The sequence below is a fragment of the Festucalex cinctus genome, chromosome 8 (assembly GCF_051991245.1).
Source record: "Festucalex cinctus isolate MCC-2025b chromosome 8, RoL_Fcin_1.0, whole genome shotgun sequence".
In the NCBI taxonomy this organism is placed as follows: domain Eukaryota; kingdom Metazoa; phylum Chordata; class Actinopteri; order Syngnathiformes; family Syngnathidae; genus Festucalex; species Festucalex cinctus.
The window spans coordinates 13,186,607-13,201,927 of record NC_135418.1 but is presented as its reverse complement, the minus strand read 5'-3'; the positions used below and the strand labels follow the sequence as shown (position 1 = coordinate 13,201,927).

Below are 15,321 nucleotides of genomic sequence, written 5' to 3'. Positions count from 1 at the left end.
GTTCTTCTTGGGATCGGCCAATGACAGCCTCTCAACTATTAGTTCGGGGAATCCGGACACGTCGACAGACACTGCCCGGCTCCAGCACAAAGAAGTGGGTGACATTGGTTAAACAAACAAAAAAAAACACACAAAGACAATAAACTCATCTTAAGACGCTCAAAATAAAACAATCTTAAACTCGTTGACAATTTGATGCTATTCTACCAAAAATACCGTCACTTGTTTCACCAAACAATTATAGATAGACAGCGTTTCTATAGAAGCATTTTAAGTACTCATTCCAAGATTTTTTGATTTTTTGATTTTAGAAAAAAATCCCAAAGATGGCGCCCACTAGTCACGTTGTTAATAACACTTCAGTAAGTAAATTGCAATTGCACCGAACAGCCACTGATGGAATGACGTTGCTCATTACTTATAGAGTACAATGGGACAAGTCATGCCAGAAAGACCAAGTTCGTAGTTGGGCTTGTTTTTAGTCCTGGCCAAGGTTAACGCTATATCTCAACAATTCAGTACTAAATTGTTCTCAGTGTCTGAACATGTTATCAGCACTTATCTCCAAATATTCACAGTAATGTGTTTACAAATAAACCACTTCACAAAGTCTTTAAATAAAATATACAGGTCTGTAATTGCCTGACCTGTTGACAAATTTTTAAAGTCAAATATGTTCTCTCATCAAAAAAAAACAAAAAAAAAAAACTGGTGAAGCCGACGTCTAAGCTCCATGTAAACTCTTAGACGTAAGTTGCAAATTGCAACAACACTGAACAACTCAGGTAACCACATCTCATCTGCTTGGCATGACCTAATGGGGCTTTTATGTGCTAGATCAGCCTATGAATCACATATCCTCAAGCCAATGAATTCCTTATTTTATTTTGTGTAATGTCCCGTGCCCTGGCATCACTACTGGAAAACGTTAATGTATTTTCAAAAATGTCCACCACAGTCAATGTGGGAAATGAATACTTGGAGCGATTTTCCTTTTCTGTGCTGTTCTTCTCATATTCGGAAGGGTAACAGTGATCTTTGGATTCCAGGTGATAAATTAAACCTGACATGGAGAAACCCTGTGCAGATACACCCCCTCTTGAAATTCCAGCCTTACACAATTTACAAATGGCTATCAGTGGGTCTTTCTCAGATCTCTTGAAATAGGTCCACACCATAGACATGTTGGCGCTTATCCAGACAAGCTTGTGCTGGTTATTTTTTCTTTTATTGCATCATCACAACATCCTGTTTTGGTAGTGCTGTTTTCGTGATAAAGGTCTTTTGGATGAAAACTGAAAGTGCAATTTTTTGGCCATTTTCGGACAAAAATAGAGTGAAGGATATGGGTGAAGGAAGACGAAAGGGGCAGATGACATCAATGACCCAGTTTACCAACTTACCAGCTGCCTAAAACTTATATTGAGTTCATTATTCTGAACTGAATAAATGTCTAATATTAGCAACTGATAAATGAACAGTTGATTTTTCATATGCTACCTATTTTCTATTTCAAATTAACCAGGACAGCTTATCACAGTGGAGGCAAATATACGTTAGCATATAATTTCAAAAGTCTTAGTAGTTGCTAATGCTAATGTTAGGACGCTGTACAAGTGTGCCATTTACAGGGGTAACTAGTGAAAACTTCCAGCCAGGCATGCCAAGTTTTTACTGGAGTGTTATTTTTTTTCCGAAAACCTTACTTTGTTTTACTGTCTTCCTACACATACACATACATTCCTACACAGTAAAAGGGATGTAAAACGATAAAAATACTATTTACATCAATCTTAAAATAACACATTCACATGTCCGTCACTCTATCATTGTAAAACTTTTAACATGAAACTGGAAATCTGTTTCCATTGCAACAGTCGACACTGCTGAGTAGAACCTGATACCTCATATCCATAGTGAGGCAAGTCCACCCACAACCAACTAATGAAGACAGCTGCTTCTCTGCCTGTGGCCAAGTGCAAACCTCATAGGAGTGAAATCACACAGCAGTGAAAGGGCCGGACTGTTCACATGCCATTTCATTCATGGAGTGGAATCAACACTTAAAAGGGTACAAAATTAAAGAAGTCCAATTGACCACATTGACAACCAAATGCTAAGATGGGTAAAATAGGGATTCGTTTAATGCAGTTCTCCATCCAATTCTCCCACATTTTGTCATTTCAGTGGACTTTGACATATTATCCCGAAATGAATAATGTACTGCCAATATTTTTGGTAGCAATCAAGAGTTGAGGAAAGAATTATAAGATCCTTTACCATTTAAAATGGTAACAGAAATACAGTAAAAATTTCAGTTTGCTACACTATATGCAATTCAATATTGATTCAGCAAATCCTCTGAATTAATTCACCTTCTGGCCACTGAGGTTGAGATGTAACCTTGCCCTGCAAGATGAATTTGCGGTATTTGTGAGTTCACAAACTCCAGAGAATACATCATGTACTGAGCCCGTTCATTTCCACCGATCCGAACCACTGTTCACAGAGCGACACTGTGTTTGGTACTGCAATTATTTCTGTTCTTGCAGAATTACTCCCCGTTTCCTTGTTAAATGTTGAACAGCGAGAGGCGCTTCATGCATTTTTAGCTGGTAAAGAATATTGTGCCCCCACCCCCCACCACTTCAATGAGAACAAAGACGACATTTTCATCCATGGCCGTAATTGGTCAAAACAAACGTGGGCAAGATGCCGCATCCTCCAATAATCAAATCGAAGTACTGTACAGTATGCCCCACCTTTCCCAAACAAATCACCGTAGAGCAGTCCCAGGTTGATATTGTGGAGAACTCCCTTGAGTGGATCCCAATATCAATCTGGCTATTGCCAGGTTAAGTGAGGTATGCTTTACGTATAATTTGGTTCTATAGATGGAAGCCGCGATGGACGAAACAACAACGGGTTGGCAAATTGCAACAAAGGCAAGCAACAGCAGCAGTCTGAAAGGGAGTGATATCTCTTATAAACCTGGCGCTTAGGGTTGTATTATGCTGCTTTTCCATTGGTCCCGCATGGCATGCTACCACACCACACCTCACGCAACCACACCACACCGCACCCGTCGCTTTTCCATTACAACTGGCGCACCGCGGGAAGGGGGCGGCAACATTTGGAACTGTCCAAGCCAAGCTTGCACTCCCGCAGTGCGTGCTGATCTGCCATAACATTTCACGAGTGGCAAGTCGCGCCAACATTGAACCATATTTACTAGGGGTGTGAATTGCCTAGTACCTGACGATTCGATTCGTATCACGATTCACAGGTCACGATTCGATTCGATACCGATTAATCCCGATACGAATTTATAAGTCGATTGTTGCGATTTTTTTTCATTCAAATTTAGAAAATACTAATCAGTAAGCTTGTAGAGTGTAAGATTTATATGAAAATGTATTATTTATTTATCTGAAATTTCAGTCTTATAGAGGTTGTAATCTGTTTCATGTTTGAACAGCATTAAAATAAAATATTAAGGCTTAATGTTCCGTTCATATAACATTCTTCCATGCTCAAGGTGTGAATCCTAACCCGAAGTCAGACGTTTTGTTGAATATTTTTCCATTAAAAATGGAAGTTTAAAAATCGATTCACACACACACACACACACACACACACACACAAAAGGCAATGATGATAAGACGTTGAATCGGTAAGACTACCGAATGAACAATTCTGAGCTCTTAAAAAAAAAAAAAAAAAAAACGATTTTTTTTTTATTGAATCGATTCGAGAATCGCGCGATGTAGTATCGCGATATATCGCCGAATCGATTTTTTTTAACACCCCTAATATTTACAGTGGATGAAATATTGCGATTTACAACCGGCTCGCAAAGCTATTTCTGAATAGAGGGCTCTGCCCTTGAAGTCTCATTCAAGAGAATGGGAACACAAGACCAGCTCGCGTTGTGCACTCGCAATTTTTATATAAACCACAAACATTACTAATCCATCCACAAGTACCTTTTAAATTGTAAATATAGTTGGGTGTTGTTGTAAAACATTATTATATTTATTGTATATACTGTATATTTATGATTTTGGCAAAGACCGGCGGGCGCCTTTGCCTCTCTCGCATAAAAACAAAATGGGCGTATGCTACGGCATTGTTGTCGGCCAATCAGATGACAGATGACGATACGGCCTGGTCGCTGGTGTTGCACGCAGGTGTGCTGGTTTTTTCAAAGTACTGTACAACTTATCAACAGGGCACCCTCCGGGGGCTGTCGTGCAGCTCGCTAGCCGATAGTTGACGCACCCTGAGTTTTTCAGGGGGGGGATTTTAGTGCTGGCGTCAATTTTACATATAGCCTATCATATAAGTGCCAAAGCTCATCCGAATCAAGTGTCCCTTTAAGAAGATGGTACAGACACTCAAACCACGTTAGGCAATACCAACATACGTCAGAATTCACCGCCCAGAATCTTTACACAGCGTTGAAGACCGCGGTTCTGGAGTCGTTGAAGTTGGCAGAGAAAGTGGCTCTTACATGTGATGATGATTGGACTTCCAGAGCAACTGACCCCTACTGTCTGTAACTATCACTTCTCATTTTATATCCCAGTGGTTCCTCCAGCATTTGATTACCCTGCCCTTTATTGGCCTTTTCTTCAAGAAATTTTCAAGTACTGTAACTCAAGTGAATATACCTTGTGGGAACTGTAGTGGGTTTGGTGCTGTAAAATTAAATTAATTCATTCATTCATTAATTACATCCAGGGTAAAACCCTCAAAACACCGTGTCTCTCTGTTAAACGTGGTACCAAATGGTGCGCAGACTGGTACCGGGCTACGGACCAGTTGTTTTGGACCACTGCTGTACTACATCTTCAGGAATGAGTTCAATGTTGTCAATAATGATGTAGCACAATCAACAAACCACATTTATAACTGCTAGAGGGTCTGACATAGCCAGCTGGAGAACAGATAATTACAAAGGCTTCTACTCAAGTGTACATTACCCTCCACCTCCATGCAGCAAAATTGTTTCCTCTAGCTTTTTGCAAGCCATTCTACTCAACTAGTGGTTGTAGAATAAGAAAATGGTGGCCTGCTGTCTCTGTTCATTCATTGCATATTAATACACTTCCTATGTCTTGAGAGTAGGAGGGAGGGGTGTCTGGGCCAGCAGGAATACTGTGAATGCCTCTCTTCACAGGAGGCAGAAGTCAGTCTAACTCAGGGCCGCTCGGACTCTTTCTTTGAAACAGACCACAGATTATATGTCCCCGGTGCCACATACAACAGCCGCAATACTCTGGACTTCCTTGGCTGAGGGATACGACTCCATGCTGGTGTGGTTTGTGTTCTCGCTGGCTTCATTCATCAGCTGGTGGCTTGTTGGGGAGGCAAGGATAAGCACAGGACTGCTATTTGGGCTAATTTCACCAACATGGGTGGCCTGTTTTGTCTGTTATGAAGCCTAAATTTATTATTTGCTTGAATCGGGCTCTGGGGGATCATAAAATTCACTCAAGTAAGTTAAAGTAATGAGTGAGTGAGTGGCTTTGCTGTATGTCTATTTCGTGTGAGCATTCGAGAAGTCTCTCACACATTACCACAGACAACGCAGAAAGGATGTGGAGGTGCAAAGTCTCCCAGCGGAAGCCACGGTGATCCTTAAGCGTTATGTGGGGCCAAATAACAATATGAAGGCCGCTGATAGGCCTAATTTGTTTGTGTCACTTCAGTCTGAATTTAACTAATACACAATTGAGTTCCAGCATTATTTAGTAAATGTTTTAAATACTGACTATTCTTAATGAGCTGCTATTAACTATTCATGCAAATTATGCTAATGATAAAAAGAAGCGGGATAGCAATTAACAGAAAAACGAATTGAGTACTAGGTTCATTTTAAACTAAAGTTAAGATTATCGACTTTAAATGAATTTGCTCCAAGTGTGACTTTACTGTGTAAAATGAAACATCCACAAGGTTGTAAAGTGTGGTGGCAGATCACTACTAATCAGATTCATTTTAATTTGCATTAAAGTGTATTACAAAAGCATTTTCCCCTAATTATTATATGTTTATTATTTTGTTTATTAACCAGTGATTGGTGTTTATTTTGTACTTAGTATTTGTATATTGATTAAAAACAAAAGGGGGGGGGGGGGGAGTTGATGATTGTTTTCTAAAGTAGAAACAGATGTTTGCAATATATATATATATATACACACATACATATATACTGTATATATATATATATATATATATATATATATATATATATATATATATATATTAGGGGTGCACCGATCACACTTTTTTGGCCGATCACCGATCACCGATCTTTAAAACTGTCTGACCTGCCGATCTCGATTTTTGCCGATCCCGATTTTTTTTTTTTTTTCCTCAAAACCAAGAGAATACACCTTAAATGTTCCTTTTTTTTATTGGAAAACACTGAGCAATACCTGTCAAACAAGGTAAAACATGTTTAAAACACATTTAGTAGTTCTCTCAAATATAATTGAAATAAAAAATAATAAAATAAAACTTGTGGAATAGGTTATAGCAAAGACCAGTTTTGAGAGTTTTCAAAAAAAAAGTGCACGGCAGTATCAGTAAAGCTTCCTTCCTGAGTATTTTTTCCTTGTAGTGCAAAACGAATAAATGTCTAAATGCAGATGTGTCACAATCTAGATGTAAAATATCCATCCAAAAATATCTTGCACCAACTTATAGGATCAAAACCTCCTAAAGTAAAACATTCTACAAAAAAAACAAAAAAAAAGTGCAGCATGCACAACATTTTCAAAGTCAACAAGTTGTCACAACAACACAACTCCAGTCACTTCTGCATTAATGGAAGGTTTTTCTTGATGAACAAAAGCATCTCTGCTTTATCACCAGACAAACGACTTCTTTTTTCATCGACGACATGCCCAGCTAAGCTAAACAGGCGCTCGCTTTCAATGCTTGTGCATGGGGCAGAAAGATAGGCTCGGGCAAGTGCCGCAAGTTCAGGGAAACGATTTTCATTGAGCTTCCAGAAGGGTCCTCCACGACCGAAAAAGGCTGGTCATCTAATGCCATGAACTCCATTATTTTTCTCGTGGTCGCTTTGCTCCTTTCGCTGCTCATAAGCGCCAACAGCGGTCCATGGTCTGGCTCCTTGCTCGCGCTAGCTTTAGCTAAGTTAGCGTTAGCTTGGTTGCTAACTTCAAACGCCGCATACTCAGCAGTGTGGTGGGTCCTTAAATGACGAATGAGCTTTGTTGTATTGAATGCCTTGCGTGCAGTCCCACCACGACTTATTTCGACGTTGCACGAATTACAAATTGCGATCCTGGGCTCCTTTACTTTTATCGTGAAATACTGCCAAACTGTCGACATACTGTTGCTGCTGTTTGTATTGCAGCGCACACAAGTGCGCATTTGCACACGTGACCTTGTGAGCGGGCTTATGTCTCAGCAGAAGAGGGCAATGGTTGACTTTTTCGTACTTTTACGCGAGAGAGATGTGATCGGTAGACAAGATCGAATTTATTTTGAGGGATCGATCGATCACCGATCGCCCAAAATTACGAAAATTGAGGCCGATCGATCGGCCGACCGATCGATCGGTGCACCCTTAATATATATATATATATATATATATATGCAATGTGACACTAAGTGTTTAATACTTAAAACTAGCCTGCTGTACATGCAGAGTATTTTAATGCTTTAAAGCCACATGCCAATTGTTCTGTTTAAGCACACAGTATTGTTGTTTGTTCACTTCTAATAAAGGAGTGTATGTTGAAGTACATGGGATTTATTATTTATTTTCTATTTTTACCTTGGTATCGAAATGGCATCGAGAATCGTGGAATTTCAATGGTATCGGCATCGACTACTACATTTCTGGTATCGTGACATCCCTAGGCATAACAAAAATAAAGAGGCACCAGCATGTGTCGCGGTGCCATAGTACGAATTGTTACAAGGTGACTGAGCCATACGACCTTAAATTTTATGCTGGTTGATTATTTGTGATCGGAATTTGGACATATTGGAAATATTAAGACCTTTTTACTCACAAAATCCAGGCACTCATTTTTCTGCAAATACAATCAATAGACAGACCAAAACGGCTTGTCCACCATCTCAAAATGGTGATATCTGGATGTAATGTATTTACAAAATAATTCAGGCTGTGCTCATTGGAGCTCTTTAACAATGGGAACCAAACTGCAAATATGCACTATATCAGACGACCCCACCACACTTGTCTCCTCCTTTTCCTCTCAATAGATAAGAGGCCTGTGCAAGATGAACAGGCATCTGAGACATAACAACATGGCAGTATGATGACAGTACATTACCAAAATCCACTTAATACTAGGGGTGTTTAAAAAAAAAAAAAAAATCGATTCGGCGATATATCGCGATACTACATCGCGCGATTCTCGAATCGATTCAATAATCGGCAGAATCGATTTTTTTTTTTTTTTTAGGATTCACACCTTGAGCATGGAAAAATGTTATATTAACGGAACATTAAGCCTTAATATTTTATTTTAATGCTGTTCAAACATGAAACAGATTACAACCTCTATAAGACTGAAATTTCAGATAAATAAATAATACATTTTCATATAAATCTTACACTCTACAAGCTTACTGATTAGTATTTTCTAAATTTGAATGAAAAAAAATCGCAACAATCGACTTATAAATTCGTATCGGGATTAATCGGTATCGAATCGAATCGTGACCTGTGAATCGTGATACGAATCGAATAGTCAGGTACTAGGCAATTCACACCCCTACTTAATACACTCTCATTTTTTTGGCTGGTACACAGAAAGCCTCTTCACTGACAGGCGCTTCAGATTTCTTTTACTTCAAATTGTTTTAAATACAACCATTGTTCTCATTGTTCTTCTGTGAAATCCCAAATGCGATTTGACAACTCAAAAGGGAAACTATTTTAGTTCTCATATGACGGAGACACATTTACATACTGTAATCATATTGTTAGGTATTCTGCAGAAATAAATGAGCTCTACTGTATATAGTTGCACTAGAAATCCCTTAATTGCCACTTCAGCAACACCTATATTGGTTCATAGCTTCAGAAAGCACTGCCATTTGGGGTGTTATTTGTTTTAAGTGTGATTTGATTCCTATTTGTGTTTGCCAATAAAATCAAGGATGACATTAGGTCATTCAGAATGACTGGCTTGAAATCTAAAATGTGAGGCTTGAAATCAATTCAGTAACTTTCAGCCAAAAATTAAACCAGTGTGAATGTGAAATAAATACTTGTATCCTGGAAAATTCCTTGATTTCTGTTGTTTCTTGTAAGGGAGTCAGGTTTGTGAAAAAAAAAAAAAAAAATAGTGGATATAATTAACTTTGCAAGTGCACCCAACACTTCAAACTGAAATGACACGTTGGCCTTTTCTGCTCCGATGTTTTGGAACACCCTGTATAATAAAAATAAAATACAATAAATAGATAAATAAATAAATAAATAAATAAATAAATAAATAAATAAATAACGGAAGAGCATTAGGGCCAGTGAAGAGAGAAAAAAAGTTGGCAGGATTCTCATAATTCTCACTTTATTCTCAGAATTCTGAATTTAAAGTCAGAATTCTAATTAATTCGTGGTGAAGAAAGAGCTGAGCCAAAAGGCAAAGCTCTCGATTTACCGGTCGATCTACGTTCCAACCCTCACCTATGGTCACGAGCTGTGGGTCGTGACCGAAAGAACAAGATCCCGGATACAAGCGGCCGAAATGAGTTTCCTCCGCAGGGTGTCCGGGCTCTCCCTTAGAGATAGGGTGAGAAGCTCGGTCATCCGGGAGGGACTCAGAGTCGAGCCGCTGCTCCTCCGCGTTGAGAGGAGCCAGCTGAGGTGGCTCGGGCATCTGGTTCGGATGCCTCCTGGACGCCTCCCTGGGGAGGTGTTCCGGGCATGTCCCACCGGCGGGAGACCCCGGGGACGACCCAGGACACGCTGGAGAGACTATGTCTCTCGGTTGGCCTGGGAACGCCTCGGGATCCCGCCGGAGGAGCTGGTTGAAGTGGCTGGGGAGAGGGAAGTCTGGGTTTCCCTCCTGAAGCTGCTGCCCCCGCGACCCGACCCCGGATAAGCGGAAGAAGATGGATGGATGGATGGATGAATTCTAATTTGATTTTTAAAATTCTGACTTTAAAGTGAGAATTCTAAGAATCAAGTCAGAATTCTCACTTAAAAGTCAGATTCTGACTTTATTAGTGCTACTATTATTCTCACTTTAAATTCTGACTTTTAAAATGGGAATTCTAAGAATAAAGTGAGAATCCTGCCAAACTTTTTTTTTCTCTCTTCACTGGCACTACATAAAGTGTAACCAACATTGCATTTTAGTAGTAGGTTTACCTGCTACTTCTGCTATTGTGAAACCAACATTTCGTCTAGTTGAATAGACGGTTGGTTTGCCTACTATTTCTACTGTTGTTTTCTCAAAAAATACAAATAAAATATGAATATAAAAAATAAAGTGCAAAAAAAAACATCTCTTCAGGTTAAATAAGATTTTGAACTGTATATACACACATCGGTACTGACCTAACTACTATACCTTTGCACAATAAAATAACTCTCTAAGTGTTCCTCTCAGCCTCAGCTTTCAACAATGACATTAAGGTAAAACATCATCCACTAAGTATTTATTTATTTATTTATTTATTTATTTTACATGAATGTAAATCTACCTACCGGTGATTTACAATTTAATAGTAAATTTAGCCATATGACGTACTATACTTAATTAAACATGGATTGTGCTAACAATCAAGAGTATTACCAGTATTTTAATTTCCTACATTGCAAACCTAAATCACTGGATCCAGCAACAAATTACATGCAACTAGTAAATTCATGTCCCACAAAGCTTCAGAATTGTCTGGATGGAGCTGTATTTGCCTTGTCTGGGGCAGAAGCACAGTGCGCCACCATGGAAAAATCTACGCCTACAGGTGGAAACAAAAATACAGTTCTTGTCCCACCCAAAAAGTTAATTCCTGATACCGTGCCAAGATATACTTTAGGTGTCCATTCAAAGTGTATCCACAAACTAGGCCAACAGTGAAAAGTATGGTGTGAGGGTCACTGGAGATGCACGAGACAGAAATAACACACATTTTCTATAAATAGCTTGAAAACAGTATGGACAGCAGAAGGGAGATGATGCTGGCACACAGCCGTGAACACAATGCAACACCATAACATGCACACAGATGGTTCCACATACGGCATTGTAATGCAGGTGAACATGCTCAAGCCTAACAAATGAGATGGGGGGTATCATTATAGGCCCTTTAGGGAAGAATAACAGCTTGGGTTTTACATTTCACAGACTTATGTCTCAAAACGTGGTGCCTGCGGGCACCAGGTAACCCCCAAAGAAGCACGCGAGTATAGGGCTGCACAATATATCGAAAAAATATCGATATCTTATATTGGCCCTTGCAATATGCATATCGCAAAGGCATGCAATAAGTTTTATATGGAATTGTATGCTTTTTTTATGAATTTGACCAGTCAGATGCTTACTAAAATGTGCATCGCCATTCAATAGTTGAAAATTTTCAAGACATAATTACAATTTATTAACTAAGATTACATTAAGGTTGCTTATTTTGCCACATGAAAAATGTTTTTCTTTCATTAGGTAATAAAAATGAAATTTCTTTAGGTACATGTTAAATATCGCAATAATATCAATATCGCTATGTTCAGCAAGTATATCGCATATCGCATGTTTTTCCAATATCGTGCAGCCCCACGCGAGTAGCCTGCGGGTCTGTTTGAAAAAGAGCTCACCAATGATGGGACATTGTGATTTCCCAAGAATGTTGTTTTAGTGATAATTTCAAAACGTGAATACAGTGTTCCTTCGTCTTCCGCTGGGTTTAGTTTGCAAAAAATACCCACAATAAATGAAATCCGCAAAGTAGTTAGCTTTATGTTTTGCGTTTGTTATAAATGTTTTAAGGCTCTAAAACTCTTCACCACAGAGTTTATACACTTTTCTCATCGAGGCATTTACATTTTCTCACATTTCTCTCTTGCTTAAACATTCTCAATATTCAAACATTCATAAAAAAAATAGGTACATTACTGTAAAAAAGATGCATGCAAAATTGCACTAAAAAAACAAAACAAAACAAAAAATCAGCGATACAGCGAGATCCCGAAAAGTGAACCGCATTATAGCGAGGGAACACTGTACTAGCATGTTGTACATTGATATTTATCAGTTTCCACTTATCTGGAAATCATTTACATGGTCCCTGTTGAATTCGTTGATTTCTAATAGTAACAATAATAATAACGACATATAACTAATAACAACATATAACAATTAAAAAAAAAAATACCCTGTATTGATTCCAATATTTGGTAGAATAAAATTCCAATAACCGTTTAATCGATTAAGAAAATATATAATGAATAAAATAACTTCTTTTTTGCTCTCAACTCTTTGACTGCCACACGTTATAAAAACAAAACAAAAAAATCCACAGTGCCAGCCGCTTTTGAGCATTTTAACTCATCTTTCAAGGCAAAAAAGAATATTGTTTGCCTTTACTACATATACAATGTGGCTAGTCAATGAAAGATCGCATTCCATTCATCAGAATTTTACTAATCATTATTAATCGGCGTTGGCAGTCAAAGAGTTCTAAAGATTAGAACAATAATGATGTGAATATCAGACAGATTATTTGACTACTTTACAATACTTTGTACTTTTGTATTTGTTTAATTTTACAATAGAGGGTAACCGCAAAAAAAAAAAAAAAAAAAAAAAAAAAAAAAAAAAAGTCAATTTTTTCACCTATTTCTTTTGTGTTGGGATGCTTCATCATTGTTTGCTTGGTCTTATGCTGTAATGTGTTAGTGTGTGTTTTTTTAATGGCATATTTTTTTTTAAAAGGCCAATTTTTTTACCAATATTGGCAAATTAAGTCTTCCGGGCCCTAATCGTTAAAGTAACTTGAGCAAATTTGTTATTTCAGAATTGTGTATCAAACTGGTAACCCTTTGCATTTATCAGTACCCAAGAAATACCTCTCAGCTTCCAAAAAGTTGGTGACACCTGATGTAGCGGGTTACTCTACTCACGCATATAAACGTGTTCCGAATCTTTCAGAAATGTGAATTTTGACAGCTTGTTAAGGTAGAGTCACACAGACTTCTACATGTGACTTACTGGTCATCGGAAAAATCATTAGCTCTATAAGTGAGATAATGGAGATTGAACCCTGTGGAAAAGACTGGACTCCTACACCACAACCCTAGTGAAGAGTGTTGGACAGTGCCAAAAATGATGGGATTTAGTATGAATTTACACACTGAGTGGATATGAGCTGCTTCTCAGAGAATGTATCCAGATGTGATGAGTTAAGCTCAGTTGACATAGCAAAGGGCGTTTGTCAGTTGTTACATTCCAGGCTCTTCTAGGCATCCTGCATCACTTCTTGACAAGACTTGACAGCACTCAAAAGATGGCCTTATATCTTAGATTTGCTCTAGTAAGTGCGAAGAACACAAGCAAGAAGAATCCCAGTGGCATAAACTTTAAAATAGTGTGCTGTGACGTTAAGAGCCGGGGACAAAAATCCTTGAAATACAGGGAGGGGAAAGACTTGGGAAGAGGTTCTTAAGGGGAATTCTGGTCCACTGTGAGTTGACAGAGCTAATACGCTAATGTTGGGGTGACCTTATTCCTGTTGTGGCTCGTGGGCGATGCTTCCACTCAACTATTGTCACTCGCACCCTCTCCAAACATGCAAATAATCACACAGTGGTGATCAATAAAGTGGCGTTCCCAGCCAGAACTCGCTGCTGTGTCGTTTTGGGCACGACAAATCACTTCTGGTTCTAAAATCATCTGTGGATCTTCCCCCCACCCTTCACTAATATTTCCCTCCCTGCCTCCGAGCTACTCGTCGAGTAGTAACAAAGAGGTTGCACAGCTGAAGGGCTCTGGATTTTTCCAAACATAAACATGGGAAGTCTCCCGGGTGATAAAGTTAGAAAGTAGGGTGAGACAGCAAAAAGTGGTGGGGGGAAAAAGCAAACACTAAGGGTGATAAAAAGCAAGAGGAAACATGATGGTACCGCCATTGGAACATGTGTGATTCTGTCTTAGAACAACCCAAACAACAAAACTCACCAAGACTCCAGTAACGCCCAGAAGAAGCTCTGAACGGGAGAAAGGCCAAGGAAAGTAGGAATGTGGGCCCGCTTGCTTGTCCACGCTGTCGGCCCCGGCCCCTGTCTCCACACCCCTGGAGCCGAGAGTGAGAGCGGGGTGGGGGACCTGGTAATATCAGAGGAGGGAGGCGAGATTTCGGACACGCCGCCAATACTTCGCTGTCACTTTACGTGGTTAATCCAAGAAAACGCGTCGCACCCAGAATAAAAATCCTCAATCCGCTCTCACGTATCGTAGCTTCCAATCGTATTTTACGGTCATATTTGGGGGGTTTAATCCCACTGTTAGTCCGCTCGGGCGCGTCGGCCGACCATTCTAGACCGCCATGTTGTGTGTCTGTGTATGAGGAAGAATGGGAAGCCAGCGCCGAGCTCCCAAACCAGGCCCTCCTGTCTCCTCTCCCCCTGTTGCGCTGTAGTCAACAGTGACACTCGCTGGCCCGTGGAGGTATTGTAGCACATATGCCGCACTGAGGAGCGAACTCCTTCCGACGAGTTCATCTGCGTCCACGAAGCCAGCCAGGACAGCAAAGCAACAAAGTTTGGGGAGTTAACCCCTTGAGCTCAATGCTGACCATGCTTGCAGTGGTGGTACTTTACTTGAGTAGGCCTGTTTATTTTCCTGCACTTTTTTAACAAATTAATTTTACTCCATTGGAAAACATGACAAGACAGGTTGTTTTCTTTTCAAACTTGCGCGGGTGCAATCAATTAATCGACTAACGGATTCATTTTAATTTCGCAATAAAGTGTTTTAGAAGTATTTTTCTCTGATTACTGTTTATTAACGACTGATTGATGTTTATGTACACTAATATATACATATACACATATATATATATATATATATATATAATATATATATAATATATATATATATATATATATATATATATATATATATATATATATATGAGGATTGATGTGTTTGCGGTTCGGTCATTGTTTTCCAAAGTAAAAACAGATGTTGGCAAGGGGTTAGGGTTAGGGTTACCGGTAACCCTAACCCTTATTTTGATTAAACACAGAAGATAGTCAGTCTTCTTTTATCAAGGACTTCAGAAATCAGTGAACAATTACTGTTGATA

At 39.1% G+C, this 15,321-nt stretch overlaps 1 protein-coding gene across 2 annotated transcripts in view; it reads right to left on the bottom strand.

The window, feature by feature from the left end:
* The window catches only part of ptpra (protein tyrosine phosphatase receptor type A), a 35,918-nt gene extending 21,253 nt beyond the window's left edge, over positions 1-14,665 (bottom strand). For both annotated transcript variants that reach the window (XM_077529929.1, XM_077529928.1), the window contains exon 1: positions 14,193-14,665. The gene's annotated coding sequence lies outside the window, so the exon portion shown is untranslated. The remainder of the gene's footprint in view (positions 1-14,192) is intronic.
* Between the last annotated feature and the right edge of the window lie 656 nt (positions 14,666-15,321).